The sequence below is a fragment of the Drosophila simulans genome, chromosome 2L (assembly GCF_016746395.2).
Source record: "Drosophila simulans strain w501 chromosome 2L, Prin_Dsim_3.1, whole genome shotgun sequence".
Lineage (NCBI taxonomy): Eukaryota > Metazoa > Arthropoda > Insecta > Diptera > Drosophilidae > Drosophila > Drosophila simulans.
This window is the reverse complement of record NC_052520.2, coordinates 11,607,066-11,625,040: the sequence shown is the minus strand read 5'-3', so window position 1 is coordinate 11,625,040 and position 17,975 is coordinate 11,607,066.

Sequence of the window (17,975 nt, the reverse complement as noted above, 5' to 3'; positions counted from 1 at the left end):
TCAACTGCAAGGAAAACACGTGTTCTCAATTGGTGGCAAATATTGGTTTATTACATGGCGACCGTGAGGCAGGAGCCTGCGATCTGAGGACTACTGAGGAAATGCTGCTAATATTGCCGATTTGATTTGGGAATTCTAAACAGCGACAACAGGTGTGAGAGGCAGGCCGCCCCTTACACCAGTGCGGGAGACCTAGAGACGGGACACTGAAGAAAAAAAGAAACAAAAATACTGAGTGAGTAGAGTGTGGTAATGGGCAAACGCGGATGTCAGAAAATCAAAAATAAAGGTATAGCACATATTAAGTGGCTATGATATACAAATAAAACACCGCCCCCATGGGCAACGGCACAGAAATTAACTGCCGAATTAGACTTTCTGAAAGAAAACCTCCAGCAAAGAAAGCCGAATACCACAACTCACTCAGCAAAAATAGAAATAATCAATGAAGAAATAACTGAAAATTCAACATCACCCAAGCCGAAAAGACCCGACGTCTGCATGAACGACTGCCCTCGACCATTGTAAGCCGCAACAGCAATTAGCACGGCATCCTGCGAGGATAGGATTAGGATAAAGGATAAAGGATTCCACCGGCGCGCCGCACATGACAACAGCGAATGTCTACCAAGCAGACGTTCGAACACCCTGCTCCTGTCGAGCAAAGGGATCTGCCAAGTATCAAAGAGGTAATAGAGGTAGATCCGTCCGCGGGACCAAAGCCCTTGACCATACAAGAGTACAAGGCACGGACTGCAGCGAGGGAGCAGCCACCTAAAAAGAAGAGGGGTGGCCGCCGGATTAAGTTGCTCAGCGCCCGGAGGCTCAACATCGAACTACTGAAGACGGCAACTAATGAGGAAGACAGGCAGCGCTACAAAGAGCGCCTTGCAGCCATCAATCAACAACTTCGTGGTGCGAAGTAAAGCGGCGGGCTGCGTTATACGCCATAGCCTCAACCGCCCAAATATTATATTAATGTTGTCGATGCGGTTTCCGCTGCAACAAAATTACTAACTTATCAGGGACCCATTTCATAACTAACACATTATACTCAGTCCTAAACTTAAAATAAGTAATAATATTGTAAAATTGCAAATTGCAACCGATGTAAACTGAGTATAATGAATTCATCTATCAAGTAAAAATATGTTTAACAACAGTTTAGACCTATTAAAATTTCGAGCTATATTTATATCTGATCGAGATAACAATAATTGACCAATTCTCAAAGTTAAAATTCTATTTGTACTTTTGATATACAAATAAAGACTAATTTTCCCCATATCAAAATGGGACATAAGTCGTGGATACAACCCCACAGTTAAACTCAATGTACTTACTATTTTTGATTTTAGTTATCCTATCAGCCTTTTAACCTGGCCTTAAAACTTTATCAGTTTCACAAAAGATCGTTGAAAAAGACTTACATGAGTCGAGCCAATGATTTAGACAAAATCTAATAGAAACTACACCAAAAAGGTACAAGTGCGATTACATCGCTAAAAGGTACATACATGGAATGGCTAAACTTAACCATATCCATAAACAATATTAGAGATGCTTTTGATAAATCCTATAAATGTATTAATAAAACCGCGCTGATCAAAACTCAGACGCTTATTTTTCACATAAAGGTATTGATAACACAATACAACACATTACAAAACCTAATAGTAACAAACAAAAGCAAACTCACTGAAGAACATAAAGTCCAATGCTTCAAAGTTCTCAGTTCATTTGGTAAAAGACTACATAATACCAGCGTTAGACACAGTATTATAATAGAAGTCCCAACAGAACTAACCAAAATAGCAGAATTCGACGAAAGCCAGTTAAGAGACTTGGACGAGTCGCAGCCGCTAGAAGATTTAGATATCGAAAGCGATATCGAATCAATAGAAGAATTAAAATTTAATACCGTACAACCAAATACAAGAAACATGGCCAACGCATTAGAAGCTCAGAGAGCATACGTTAAACAGGTATCTGCCACAGTACCTGAATTCGATGGTAAGAAACTCCATTTAAACAGGTTTGTGACAGCACTAAAGTTGACGGATCTAACTAAAGGAGATCAAGAAACTTTAGCAGTAGAGGTCATAAAGACCAAAATTATTGGCCCATTAAACTATAAAGTAGAACATGCGACAACGATACAGGCAATAATTACCATATTGCAGGCAAACGTAAAAGGCGAATCGCCTGACGTTATAAAGGCCAAATTAATAAATGCCCAACAAAGAGGCAAGACCGCGTCTCAGTACGTTACAGAAATAGACAGTATGCGTAAGCAGCTCGAGGCAGCTTACATAGACGGCGGATTAGACGCCGATAATGCTGACAAATTCGCGACTAAAGAGTCGATATCAGCAATGACCAAAAACTGTGCCAACGAGACACTTAAAATGATCTTAACTGCAGGTACATTTAGTACATTCAACGACGCAATGGAAAAATACCTACACTGCAGTACAGAAATAACCGGCAATTCAAACACAGTCTTATTCTATAATGGGAATAATAGACGTGGTAATTATAATGCCTACTATCGTGGTAGAGGCAGAAATAATTATAACCATAATTATAACCAGAATTATAACCAGGGTTATAACCAAGGTTATAATAATAACAACAGAGGTCGCGGAGGCTACCGCGGCCACGGTAATAACAGAGACGGAGGTAACCGAAGGGGTAACCAAAGTCAGAATAATAATAACAACCGAAATGTGCGTAACGTACAATCGGAAAACAGCCAGACCCCCTTAAGAGATCAACAGTAAAAGTGTTTAAAGTAAACCTAAATCTGAGTATTTTCATTAAGACAAAAAACCATGAAACAAACACAGTTCTTACATTACTAATAGACACAGGTGCAGAAATTTCATTGCTAAAAGCCAAAGCAAAGGAATATAATAATATAAATTTCAGTAATATATCAAATATTACAGGTGTTGGGCAAGGAACCATACAGTCTATAGGAACAGTAGATCTTGACATACGCATTCAGGATGTTCTAGTGCCACATGAATTTCATGTAGTACCTGAGAATTTTCCGATACCATGCGATGGCATAATCGGTATAGATTTTATCAAGAAATACAATTGCGTATTAGAGTTTCAAAATAACAAAGACTGGTTCACAATAAGACCCAATAACTTCAGTAGACAGATTAGTGTACCAATTACACATAACTTAGACTCCAACACACTCTTATTGCCAGCTAGATGCGAAGTAATCAGACAAGTCAAATTACTCACTAACGAAAAAACGGTGGTAGTACCAAATCAGGAGCTGCAACCAGGTATAATAGTAGCAAGCACCATTGCCGATAGCAAAAACGCATTGATTCGCATTATAAATACAAATAATAAAGACGCCATAATAGATAGCGCGAAGATCAAATGCGAATCAATGAAAGACTATGACATTTTTACAACACCAGTAGAAAAGGAAAATAGAACTGAAGAAATTTTAAAACAATTAAGATTCCCTAAACAATTCAATAATGAACTAACTAAGTTATGCACCGAGTTTAGCGATATTTTTGGTCTAGAAACAGAACCAATATCGGCTAACAATTTCTACAAACAAAAACTCAGATTAGGGGAAAAAACACCGGTCTATATAAAAAACTATCGCATGGCAGATAGCCAAAAACCAGAAATCGCCAGACAGGTAAAAAAATTAATAGATGATGGAATAGTTGAACCATCAATGTCTGAATATAATAGTCCATTACTTTTGGTTCCAAAGAAACCACTTCCGAATTCCACGGAAAAAAGATGGCGATTAGCAGTTGACTATCGTCAAATAAATAAGAAACTATTATCAGACAAATTTCCACTTCCAAGAATAGAAGATATTCTTGATCAATTAGGAAGAGCAAAGTATTTTTCATGTCTCGACCTAATGTCTGGATTCCACCAGATAGAACTAGAAAAAAGGTATAGAGATATAACGTCATTTTCAACAGCCAATGGCTCATATCGCTTCACGCGATTACCATACGGACTGAAAGTAGCACCAAACTCCTTCCAACGTATGATGACACTTGCATTTTCTGGTCTTGAACCATCGCAAGCATTTCTATATATGGATGACTTAGTAGTAATAGGTTGTTCAGAAAAACATATGCTCAAAAATTTGACTAACGTATTCGAGCTATGTAGACGACATAATTTGAAACTACATCCAGGGAAATGTTCTTTCTTTATGAAAGAAGTAACATATTTGGGTCACAAATGCACCGATAAAGGTATACTCCCAGATGACACCAAATATGAAGTTATAGAAAAATATCCTATACCAACAGATGCCGACAGTGCTAGGCGTTTCGTAGCCTTCTGTAATTATTACAGACGTTTCATTAAAAATTTTTCTGATCATTCACGCCACTTAACGAGGCTTTGTAAAAAGAATGTTCAATTCGAATGGACAGCAGAATGCAATGATGCATTCGAATACCTTAAAACAGAATTAATGAAACCAACATTACTACAGTACCCAGATTTCGGTAAAGAATTTTGCATAACAACCGATGCTAGTAAACAGGCATGCGGAGCGGTACTTACACAAGATCACAATGGTCAACAACTTCCAGTGGCATACGCTTCAAGAATGTTCACTCAAGGTGAAAGTAATAAGTCCACTACAGAACAAGAATTAACGGCCATTCATTGGGCCATAAATCATTTTCGACCATACATATATGGCAAGCATTTCATGGTAAAAAGCGATCATAGACCATTGTCATACCTATTCTCTATGAAAAATCCAAGTTCAAAACTCACTCGTATGAGGCTGGATTTAGAAGAGTATGACTTTACTGTAGAATATCTTAAGGGGAAAGATAACCATATTGCGGACGCCTTGTCTCGCATAACAATAAAAGATCTGAAAACAATCAACAGAGAAATATTAAAAGTTACCACCAGATCAAAAGCTAAACAGGAAAATTCCTGTAAAGACGAAGCAATAGTCAAAATACAAGAGGAAAAAGAGCAAACAATAGAAAAGCCCAAAGTCTATGAAGTTGTCAATAATAATGACACAAAGAAATATGTTTTAATCAAAATAGATAAACACAAGTGTTTATTAAAACGAGGAAAAACAATTGTTTCACGCTTTGATGTTGATGACTTGTATTCTAATGAAACATTTGATCTAAATCAATTCTTTCAAAGGCTTATTTCAAAAGCCGGAATGCATAAAATAACAAAAATGCGAATATCACCAAGTGAACAGATGTTCCAATTTGTATCACTAAATGAATTTAAAATAAAGGGCAACCGAGTACTCGAAAAAGTAGAACTAGCTATTCTACAAAAGGTGATAATTATAGACAAAAATGACGAAGCTCAGATTAAAGAAATTTTGACAAAATTCCATGATGATCCTATAGAAGGAGGCCACACTGGTATTTCGCGAACCCAGTCAAAAATCAAAAGATTTTATTATTGGCCTCAGATGACCAAGACAATCTCAAAGTATGTAAAGACTTGTTTGAAATGTCAACAAGCCAAAATTACAACACATACGAAAACTCCATTAACATTGATGCCAACGCCAGCAACAGCATTTGATACTGTTTTAATTGATACCATTGGTCCACTACCGAAATCGGAAGACGGAAATGAGTATGCAGTTACAATCATATGCGATCTAACCAAGTTTTTAGTCACTATTCCAACACCGAATAAAAGTGCTAAAACAGTTGCAAAGGCTATATTTGAATCATTTGTACTGAAGTACGGTCCAATGAAGACGTTCATTACGGATCAAGGTACGGAATACAAAAATTCACTTATGAATGAATTATGCAAATATATGCATATAGAAAATCTAACATCTAGCGCTCACCATCATCAAACTTTAGGAACAATAGAAAGAAGCCACCGAACTTTTAATGAATATATACGTTCATACATATCGGTTGACAAAAGTGATTGGGACATTTGGTTACCATATTTCACTTATTGCTTCAATACAACACCCTCAATAGTCCATGACTACTGCCCATACGAACTAGTATTTGGCAGACTACCCAGACAATTCAAAGATTTCAGTAAGATAAACAAAATAGACCCAATATACAACTTAGACGACTACTCTAAAGAGCTTAAATGCAGACTAGAATTGTCGTACAACAGAGCAAGAAGAATGTTAGAAAAAGCAAAAGCGGATAGAAAATTAAGATATGATAGGAATACAAATAATTTCGAATTAAAAATAGGAGATAAAGTATTACTTAGAAAAGAAACAGGTCATAAGTTAGATAAAAGATATGAAGGTCCTTATGACGTAGTAGATATAGGAATAAATGACAATATAACCATTAAAACAGGAAGTAAGAAACAACAAATAGTACATAAAGATAGGCTAAAAAAGCACAAATAGAATGAGAAAAAAAAAGGGCAATCAATGCCAAACCTTTCATAATAAAACTTAAATAACGGCCTGATCAGCCAAAACAATATAACAAAGACATAGATATAATCGAATTTTTATTAATTCAAAATACATACATATTTTTTCTTTATTCATTTAAAAATTCTATATCATAAATAATGTTAATTCATTAAAAATAATATTTAAGTAATTTTTATTTTATAATGATAATATAGTTGATAGAAAATAACTTCATTTCTTTACGTTATTTTAAAAAAGAGGGGAGGTGTAGTATGTGCATATATCGAGGGTACACTGTACCTATAAGTACACAGCAACACTTAGTTGCATTGCATAAATAAATGTCTCAAGTGAGCGTGATATAAGATCACCCATTTATGCTTTAAGCTAAGTCAGCATCCCCACGCTGGCCGCTGGCCATATATGCGCATAAGCTCTCTCTCTCTCTCTCTTATACATATATATATATACGCTGCTCTTCTGCCGCTGTCGACGGCGGCGCAGTCGCAGTATTTAGGTAAGATTAGACACTCTGTAGAGGTTAAGCAGGCAGAACCGTTTCTGCTACTCGAAGAGATAAGAAGAAATAAAAAGGTGGCCTGACGGCTGCACTCAACTGCAAGGAAAACACGTGTTCTCAATTGGTGGCAAATATTGGTTTATTACAATTGCCCCGCTTTGTTTTTTTTTTGTTTTTTTTTTTTTTGTGTTTTGTTTTCCATTCAAGATGAAAAAATCCAATTTTCTGCTTAAAGCATTTTCATAATGCCAAAGCACCCCAAAAAAAAAAACACGACCTCTCGAAAATTTACAGTGAAAAGGGTTCAGCTATTGTTGCTTCTCACTTTTGTTCCGCCATAATGCACGTAATTTGTTCAGAAACGAAAATGTGTGAAAATGTTGTAAAAACCAGCGCTAATATGCCGTGCCACATGCGAAATGATATATCGTTTGTGGCTAAAACAATGTTGAGGCTTACACAACAATTGCGGGCAGTCTAGACAATGGATTTATTTGTTGTTTGCTGTTTATTTGGATAATGGTGAAAGGGGTAAGTTTTGAATAAATTGCGCAAGCTGTTTAAAAAATAGGAAACTGTCACAAAGTGTGTATACGTTTTTAGAGACGTACTTGCTTTAAGGAATTATCTGTTGTATAATTAAGCAAATATTGAGTGATGAATTAGCTATACTTAAGGTCTGTAGCTTTGTTTGGATACGAAAGGTGTAACAATTTTAATGAGACTTTTTCCTGGGAAAGAGGTATCTCGACAATTATGGACATTGTTACGGGTATTACTCATACGCCACGTTGTGCGCCAGCTCAACTGCAATGCATATCAGTTTGGAGGGTAAAAACGGAAAAGTAAACCGATTGGGCACATAAAGCTGCGCTGCGTCATGTCGTGCATAAAAGTCAACTGTTGCGTTTTCCACGATTTTCCCCCTCGTTTCCCCCCTTTCCATCTGCTTCAAACAATGGCAAAAATATCATCGTAGTGGCTCCTGTGACTCTGCCGTGCTTGTCTCAATTTGCTTGGTGCTGCGTGTGCTCAACTATATTAAATGATTATTTTTTATTTTCATTTTCATTGTTATGGCGAAGTGTTATGGGCCAGCCTGTTGCTCATATATGCCATGTACTTTGTCTAAATTGAATTATAAAACAGATCAGGGCACATCTTTCGAATACTCTGTATATTATTTTGATTAAATATATGTTTCCCAATAATTACAAAAAAATTCAAAATATATTGAAAAAAAGTTGTTTAATATTAATATTTTACGAATTAACGTGCATTTGAATCAAAAGATTTAGAACAATATTTTTCTATTCCCTTTTTTTTTGTAAATATCCGTCTTTTAGCTCGACTACAAATACAATTGCAAATTCTTGGATAAAATTAGATTTCAACTAGAAAAATTTTCAAAAGCAAGCGTCATTGATTTGCGCCAGGTTTCCTTCGACAGTCAAACGCTGGATTTTCCCCAACCCCAAAAGCAATTTCCCGCCAGGACACGCGCTTGGCAACCTGGGGCCATGCCAAAATATCCTGGAGCCGCCGCCGATACGTTGCCAATTCGCTGTGCATCCCTTTGGCACGAGATCAACAAGGATAACAACAACAACAACAGCTGACGAAGAAAATTTGGTGAAATGGGAAAAAAGTTGACGCCCTGTGAAAAGTTTCGCCACAAGGTCGCCCTAGAGGCAAAAGGTTAGTCTATGTACCTATGTAGGGGTTGGCATTTTATTTTCGGAACGCTTCAAAATTGGCTTTATTTGAATTAAATTTTATTTTATTTCATTTCATTCAACATTTTTTTTGAGTACGGCACCCTTCGTTTTCAATTGAATTTGACTGCTGTCAATCACGCGCTGCATACGCCTCACTTGGCTGTAAAATTCAAATTTTATGCTAATTTTACGCAGGACGATCAGCGGGTAGCAGGCGTGGCATTGTTCGTTGTCGTCAAAGGGTTAAATGTGTTAAATATTGATTGGCTTAGACCGTCGATGTGAGCCCCAAACACGAGCCGAATGCGGGACAGCAAAGAAATGAGTGGGAAAAAAAACACAAGATCCCGCTCAAATGACGTTTTAAGCGCGCCCTTAAAAAGAGATTTGTCAACAGTTGCAATGCGGCAGCAGGAGGCGGTGGCGGGCGGCAGGGGGCGTGGCCGTACGGGTTGCGGCACAGTCAGGAGCAAAAAGGACGAAAACTAAACCAGGCCAGAAAAAGAGCGGGGAATTTGGGCGACTGGGAGTTGGGCCCGTTAATTTGCCTTTGATTATGTAATGGCAATGCGAAAGCAGCGCAAACAAAAGTTCGCAAATGGAAATCAATGGGGAAAAGCGTGCAAAAAATGGGACTCTTCAATTAGAATCCGAAAATGCAGCAATCTAGTTCCCTAGGCGAAAATGTAGTTATATGCATATGAAGAAACTAATTTAATATGTTTTATATTTATCCTAAATGTAGATTTTGGATTTTTGGAAAAAATAAAAATATATGACCTCATATTATATGATTGGCCAATATTTTCATTTATTTCAAAGCTGGGCGACATTCATTTTAGAGAAGAGAATTATTAGTTATTAGTTATTTGAACATTGAATTTCCAAAAATACTAGAATCAACAAACATTTTTAAATACATTCTGTTTATTCTTTTTCTTGTGTGACTTTGCTTGCATTTCAGTTTCATAGATTAAATTTTATGATATGTAAAGAATAGAACCAATTTTCCGGAGGAGCTATGATTGATAAACTAAAACCACTTTCTAAAGAAACACCATCATCCATGCATAATGGGTTGCAATTATAAAATAGATGAGATCATTGATAGGACATATCGCTTAAGGACAGTACTCCCTTCCCAAAATCTCAAACAAACAGCAGCTCAGTAGATATAGCTACCCCTCGCCCACATTTCTGCTCTTTTTTTATTTTGGTAATTTATAGTAGGTGCTCTTGTGTTGATGTTGATAAATTGTTGGATGCCAAGGGTTAACTCGGCATCCGGCAGGCAGTTTTTAGCTTTTGTCAAGGTGGGCAGACGACTACCTTTGTGCGAAGGTGGCTGAAGATAATCTACAATAATAAATTTATTGGCAACAATTTTTGATTTATTATGCCATGTGAATAACATAAATAGCTCACCACCACCTTTCTCACATATGACACTAATGATGCGGCGCCAGCTTTGATGCTTTACCTTTTTTCCCTGCATTTTTTTGTTGCCAGGACTGAGCTCAAAGCCTGGCTTTTCTCCATTTTCCGACGCCTTTGTGTTTGTATGTGTGTGTGTTGGTAAGGCGTGGGAAAAGGATGCCTCTGCAGGAGTTTTAAGTTGCTGCGCAGCCTTGAGCTTCGGACAGAACGTTGACTGGCTCCTGTTCTCTAGTTACCCTTTTCCGCTGCACACCCTTTGTTGATGTTATTAACATGGATTTTTACAAGCCATAAACCCATATTTGGCCAAGCCCATTGTCCTGCAACCCACACTGCCACATAAAAGGCCAGGGCTCCCAGCTGCGCCGCCTAAGTCCCCTGCTATAGTTGTCCTTTTTCTTACGGTGTAGGAGAAAAGTGTTACTGTGGGCATCTTAGGCAAATTACTTAGGAAAACCTAGAGCATACAAGAATACATAAGATACGCTTGCATATAATATAGATATTATGATATTTAACATTTTTGTTCTTTTTGTAAATTTTAAAATATTTTGACGTTTCCTCTTTCTTGAATGGCATTCGACTAATAGGTATGCCAGGTTCCGCAGGCTCCGATTGACCGCACAGATTTTATTAGCGCCTTGTCGCCGGGCCGTCTTAAGTGGCTGGGTTGCTATGCACGTTTTCAATATATCTCATATTGTTTGGCCGTGAGCTGCGCGTGTTTATTTGCTTTGTGGTATTTTTACAGGAGCCAGTTGGGTGGGGCATTGCGGACTAAGACCAGCCTGTGCAGAGGGTATTGAAATGGCCAACTACTTAGCGATTTTGGGGCAACCCCAAAGGAGTGTTATTAATAATATTGAGCATTTTTATTATACAGATTACTAAGGTGGAGCCCTGGAAAAGCTGACATTTCCATTTGCAGTTTTATGGTCATTCCAATACCAATCCCAAGTCGTTTAATCTACTTTCCGTGAATCTTTAATGCTTAGTTCTTATATGTAGCTTCGTGTTTTATCCGCCGACACTGTGACAGTCATAAAAAATGCCAGCAGATAATTTATGTATCACGAATTTGCCTTCGCCTGTTAACAATTTGTTTGGCATTATTGGTTGAGTTATGAGTCTGCCTCGGAATTGGAGCACGGACATGGCATGTCTGTATTCTGATTAGGAATACATAATTTATATGTTGTTTGCATGATTTCCTTTTAATTCAATTCATTTTCTTCCTAATGTTATTAATAATTTAATAGGTGGCATATCCACACGAAATTAGCTGATTAAAATTTGAAGCTTTTTGTGTGGCACTCCTTAAAGGAACACTTTCCGCTATAAAGACGAAAACCTAGCCTCATTTTTTATGACATTCGTTTTGATTCATTTTGCTTGTGTTGTCGGTTTGCTTGAGCTCCACAATGGCAACAATGTCAACGGCCACAGATGAAACAGATGAAAACCGAAATCGAGGAACATAGTTCATCGAGTGCCCCGACCCTTGGTGATAAAAAGTCACATCAATTTTCTAGGGCTGACCGCAAACGTGCGAGTCCGCCGAGTGCATCAGTCCATCAGTGAGAAGAAAAGAGCAGGCGAGAGTGTATTCACAGGTGTGGCCGTAATAATAGGGACATTACAGACTATTTAGCTATATAAATATTATATAAACAAATATTCGTATAAACAAGTTTACTGTCAGTTCAAGCAAATGTTGAAGAAAACATAAGCACCATTTTCAGAGCAAATATACATTAGATAGATATCGATTTTATTCTCATGAAATATACTTTTTATTTTCATTTTAACAAACACAATAAATTGTATCTTAAGGATGGTTTCTCAGCAATGTCCTAGTATTCTCACCGCAGCTGTCCGTGCGGTCTAATAAAATGAGTTGTCGAAAACGCTGCACAACAAGCACGCTGCAAATATATTGACTGACAGGCAGGACTGTCAAATCCAACCAGGACCAGTGAAAGGACGACGCCGACGAGGACACAAGGCGACTTTTGAACGTTGACTTGGATACTGAGTGAGTGCCGTGTGAGTGTGTTTGTGTGTGTGTGCGAGAGAGAGTGGGTAAATGACTTTGCAAATGGACATGCCAAAAAAATGTAAAGCGGTCGGAGCCTGTGCCGCTCTGGATGGAGGGCAGTCCGTCGTCCAATCATGGCCATTTCTCAACTCAACTCTTGTTGCACTTTTTACCCTTACGTTAACAGATGATTGTAGGGGGAGGGGGTGGGAGGTGTGGCAAGAGGGGTTTTGGGGCTAGGAGGCTTGGTTACAACTGGTTTTTGGCTTTCCACTTCGAATGTGTTCATTTTGAAAACCCACAACAAAGCGGAAACGTATTGACAACGAAGGAAATGGACTTAAGCCATGATTTATAGTCTACGGATTTTCCATTTAAGTTTATTGGTTTTCTGTAAATGCAACTGCCAAGAGAGCGGGCGGGCACTCTAAAAAGATATTCGCATTGCAAGTGGCCAGCAACATAAGCTCATTGCAACACTGTACCCTTCTTCCCCGAATCCTCGAATCCCCGATCCCCATTTGGCTATTCCGTTTACGATTTTGGGCAAGTTCTAAACCGGCTTCCCTTAGCTTTTGAAGTTTAGTTTTCGGCTGGGGATTCCTCGAGGAAAGCAAAGCTGCCTGGCTTCGATTTATGCTTTTGAGTTGCAACTTTTGGAAATTGCTCATGTTTCACACATTGGCTACACTTGGTGCTGAAGTTGTGCGGAAAATAGATTTGTGCCGGCAGGGAAATCCCGCTTGTTCAAGCCCATCCGTGTCCAGTGCAAAGCTGAAACTTTTACACTTGTCCCGGCATCCAGACGAAACAATGACCAGAAGTAATTGCCAATTTGATGGGAGTTTCAATGCACAGGGAAATGGTTCAGGAACTTCCACTTGGCTTACTGTACCTTCAAAATCCATCGATATCTTTTGTTTTGAGATTATTGTTTAGAAATTGCTCAATATTTGCTAACCATATTCTCGCCTAAGGGTGCCTGTAAATATCATTGTTCTATAAAGTGAAACTTTGTTTTCAAGTACAGATTCCAAGTGGAATAGTAAATAAACACTTGTAACTTACTCTTACTTTTGAACGCCTCTCAGAAATTAGGTCGATGTTGTTGTACAATATTATTGATATTGAACATCTTCTCATTTGAACAATTATGGAATTTATAAAATTATTATTTAAGCAATTTGGCCAGAACTCATCATACGATGTAGAGATATGAATTTCGTTTGTTACACTTAGGAGTAATAAAAACATTTTCATTTCATTGGTTAATTTATTTAAACATTGTTTGTAAAAAGTATTGTACATTTAATCATCTTGTTTTTAAAATAAAACGGTTTAATTTTCAGTTGTTGTATAAACAACTTTTTTGTATATCAAGTCTTTAATTTACACAAGGTTAAATCAATATTCGTTTATTCGACTATTTGATATTTGGGTCTAGCATAAAAATGTTGAAGAAAGAACGATCTCTTATTTTATATACTTATATACTTTTTATACTTAGGCTAATGTTTGTGAAATTTTTACAATTGAAATTAACACTAAACAGTACTAAAGAATATCGCTGAAAACTTAGGGTATTTGCCATCCAGTACTTCAACGATATTTGGATGCACTTCTCGGATTTTAGAAATCTATATTTCTATTCCCTCAATAAATTGAGCATTTAATCCAAGCATTGGCTGTGGGAATTTAGTACATTCTAGCATTCTCGATGCACAAAATGTGGAACATACCGGCACAAAGCCCCAACATATTGCTGGTTGGTATTAATGTTGAAGTAATGCGATATAATTTGTTAAAGGTACTTTAATATCCCAAGCATCTGCCCATAAATGGTATATGGACCTCAAGAGCGCCGCAGTGCGCACAGTAGTTGGGCAAATCTATTAACACATTTAACAAGCAAATACCGAATGCCATTACAACTTGGCCATTTGCTTGGCCGTAAACAGACTCTCGCTTCGTAAACTTGGCTTTGGCAGCCATATGGTATAACCAATGTTGAATTTTCCTGGAACTGCAGTTGCATTTGAAATGGCTGCCATTCGAAGATTTACTGGCTTACAAAGCAGTCGTTTCATTTCCCTTGGCCCTGTCTGAGGCTTCGGATTTTCCAGATGAATATTAATTTGGGAAACGTCTAGTTTACACAAGCAGTGCCAAAGCTCATGTCTATTTGAGGTCATAATTATGTGCCTAACACGCTGTGGCTTTTCCCACGTGTGTGTGCGTTTCGGTCACACGTGCCAATTGCCCGGCGACAAGAATATTAGGAAAACTACTTGTGCGGCGGTGGGGGGTGAAATATGAAAAATCCATTTTCCCGGGCTATCAATCAAGCAGTCTTCTACCCAAGTCACTTGGCACCAATAGACATGTATGACCATCGATTCACCCACTCATCCTTCGCTTCTTCTGAGCTGCGTGTGCTTATTAAGAGTGGGCCATCTTTCATTTTGGCCAGAGTAAGATATTTGCTATTTGCTAAGGGTATTTCATACTTCTTAAAACGGTTATGAATGGCAATCAACTAGATTTTTTGGTTCCCATTGAAATTGACTAAAGATTCCACTAGTTGTAAGATTTGCATTCGTTTTATACCAATAGTTCAAACATAAATACTTATTTTTTTTACCAGAACAGTATGAATTCCAATTAAATCGACGATATTTAAACCAAACGAGCTTTGAATTTACGTTAAACTTTTAATGAGTTGCCAAGGGCATATTAATATCCGTTTTGTGTGCAGCTGCCTTCATTGTTATCCTGACAAATTTCTGTTTGACATGCGTGAAATCCGCGTGAAATGTGTGAATGCAAAAGGCACTCCCTTTCACAGACCTTCTCCCCCAGTGGTTGAGTGCGGTTTTCTGTGCGGGCGTTTTTGGAATCCTTCAAAGTATCAAATGTCACATAACTAAAACATCAAATGGTCGAGTGCCCCGGGCTTTGCAAATCAACTGCGGCTTTGAGCCAAGCACAGCTGCTTTTCAAAGAAGTGGCAGGCCTGAAAATGACTCCTAGTCATAGTCACTCCTTTTCAGGCACACACCCACATCCACACCCATATTAGATGCGATATGCAACGCATAAATGATAAATGACTGCGGCCCTGAAAGACAGATAGTGACGAGGTTACGGCGGCAAACTACTTTGACAAATGGCTGCCTGGCAAGGATGCTTCTCCTGTGCTCATCCCTTTCCTAATGGCAGGACCTATTTTCCATGCGCCTCGTCGGCTTTATTATAAACTCGCATAATCGCTAAGCATTTCGCTCTGGGTCGAAGCGCTTTTCCTTGGCCCGTTGAACTTGTCAGGAGTTGCTTAGCCGACTCGTTAGCGGATAGTTCAGAACACTGAACAAAATATTTTCTATCTAAGTAAGTCACGCACAGAGTACAGAGTATTATTTAACAACGTGCAGCAATGTTATCAAAGGAGTACATTGTTAGGAATAAGGAGTAAGTATTTATAATTTGTATAATTCAATTTATTTAGTAATTAACGCATCATTTATTTCACAGCGTAATAAATATAGATATTTTGCACTTCTTCTTTTATATTAATAAATAAATTTCAGCTCGGTAGCTCTGAACTTACCTTTTTTTTCAATGCTTTGTTCCCATTGCTTGGCAGATTTCATTGTATGCAAAAGATGATTAATGTGCCCCAGACAATCCGAGCCCGAGACCCAGACATCCGAGGGTCCTGCTCCCTTGGCGGGGAGGTGGGGATGGTGCCAACTTGTAGCCAGTTAATTGAGCGCTTGATGCGCCCCTGCCCTTTTTTGTGAGAACGCCTTTTCAATGGCTTTCAATTGCAGTGGTGGCAACTAAAAAACGAAACCAACTGCATGTCAAAAAGTCAAACTCAACAAATGGCAGCCGAAACTTCATTAAAAAAGGACCAACGCTGACAAAAGGAAGCCCGGTTGGCAAGAGGAGGATCAGAGAGTCAGAAGCAGAAGACTGCAGTGCACTCGTGTTTTTCTGGGTTATAACAATGCGGCAAGCAGAACTTGACTTTTAATGTTTCCTCAATTAGAAGGCGCACAAAAGCGCCAGCCAAAAAGGTGAAGTCGTGTCGTTCTGCCCTCCAACAACCGACAACAGTCAGAAAAAGCATAAAAATTGACTGAGCAAAGCGAAAGGAAGAGAAAAAACTTAAATGCGCATTAATAACAAAGTGCAGACCGTTCTCGAGTGCTGGTAGAGCCCGGCAATAAAATACTTGCAAAATAGATGCAGCCCACTGCCAAGGAGCCGAAGTCAACGACTCACCAGCCGCAACAGCGGGTTGCGGATTCCAAGGGGGGGTCTACATGGAGCCGGGGTTCAGGTTCAGTTGGGGCTGCCATGGGGAGCATAACTCAAAAAGGTTAGACAACCCGGCGATGACAAAAATGGCGGGGCAGAGTGACAGCGGGTGCCAGAACAGCACTCCAAATAACTCACAAAAATACAATTTGAGAATAAAGTATTATAGGTTTTTAAGCAAACTAAGTATTTTGAATGTGTGTAACTAAAAAGAACGAAATACAAACATATTTTGGATATTTACCACAGTGGAAAAATATAGTTAAAACAAAAAAACTGATATGTCATTCATAGAACAGTGTATAAATACGGAGTTAATTGATTTAATTTTTAAATATTAAATAAAATGTATATATTTTACATATTATTAAATATAACACTTGCTTAAATAAATCTCACAACTCTTTAACTTTAAATTCTTATATTTTTCCAGAAGTTGTAATGAAATATTTGCACATAGTACATAAGGATATATAAGATTCTGCTTGCCGTAGCTAGCGTTCTTTTCAGTTGAGTTATATTTCATCTATCTAAAGAGTTATTTCTCCAAGTGCAGCTTTCCTTCCTACCCTAAGACCCCCCTTAGACGGCTCTTCATGCAGGAAATGGCAGCACGTTCGGTACACAAAACTGATGCAGTTCCAGAGGAGCGGAGCTCCAGAATGCCCAACTGGGAGGACGAAGGGGAGCGTGTGGCTGTCTAAGAAGATTGATGATGTGCAGCCGCAGAGGTGCTGTGCTGCAAGTGGAGAAGTGAGCTCGTGGCTAGAAGCTGGTAACTGGGTTCTAGGTCCTGGGTCCTGGGTCCTGGGAACTCGGAGTGGCCAACTCCGCAAACCGGCATCTGCTTAGCCCCGGCTTAACTTTATGCTGACAGCGCCTTGGCACTTGCCAAGTACTTGGCCAATCCGCAGGCACTCCGTTGGCCCGATCAGCCCTCGCTTAGCTGATTTGCTGCGTGTTTGGCCACCGCAGCGGAATCCTGCATTCATTGTTGCTGATTTTGAATTTGCACTTTTGCCACCGGTCGTCGGCAATCATATATCATTGTGGGCGTGGACAGGAACTTCCGACTTGGGGGCTTGGCTTCTTCTAAATGGGCCATGTATGTGGCACACAGGGCCACAGGTTGGGCTGCAGAAGACGCCTCTAGTAGTTAGTCTATTAGCGGAATTTTTGAAAATAGTTACAGGTATTTGATTACTAGTTTTCGTGGAAGCTTATCAATGACCAACGAATTTTCTTTAATATTTAATACACAAAATTTATATTAATTGTTATGCCCGTTAATACACATCGTTGTTTAAAGATCTTTTTTTAATATATGTTCTGTCATTCGATGTCCTACTTAATTTAATCAATAAAATTCTTTTCTGATTTATTTTCGCTCGCAATCCTTCACGGCTTAAAGTTTGTTTTGACTTTCGGCCGTGGTCAAACGGAAATGGAATTGGAATTCTCGCAAAAACCCCGGGGCCGTAAGCTAAAATAAATTCAATTAAAACTGTCAGCAGGTGCAAACAATTG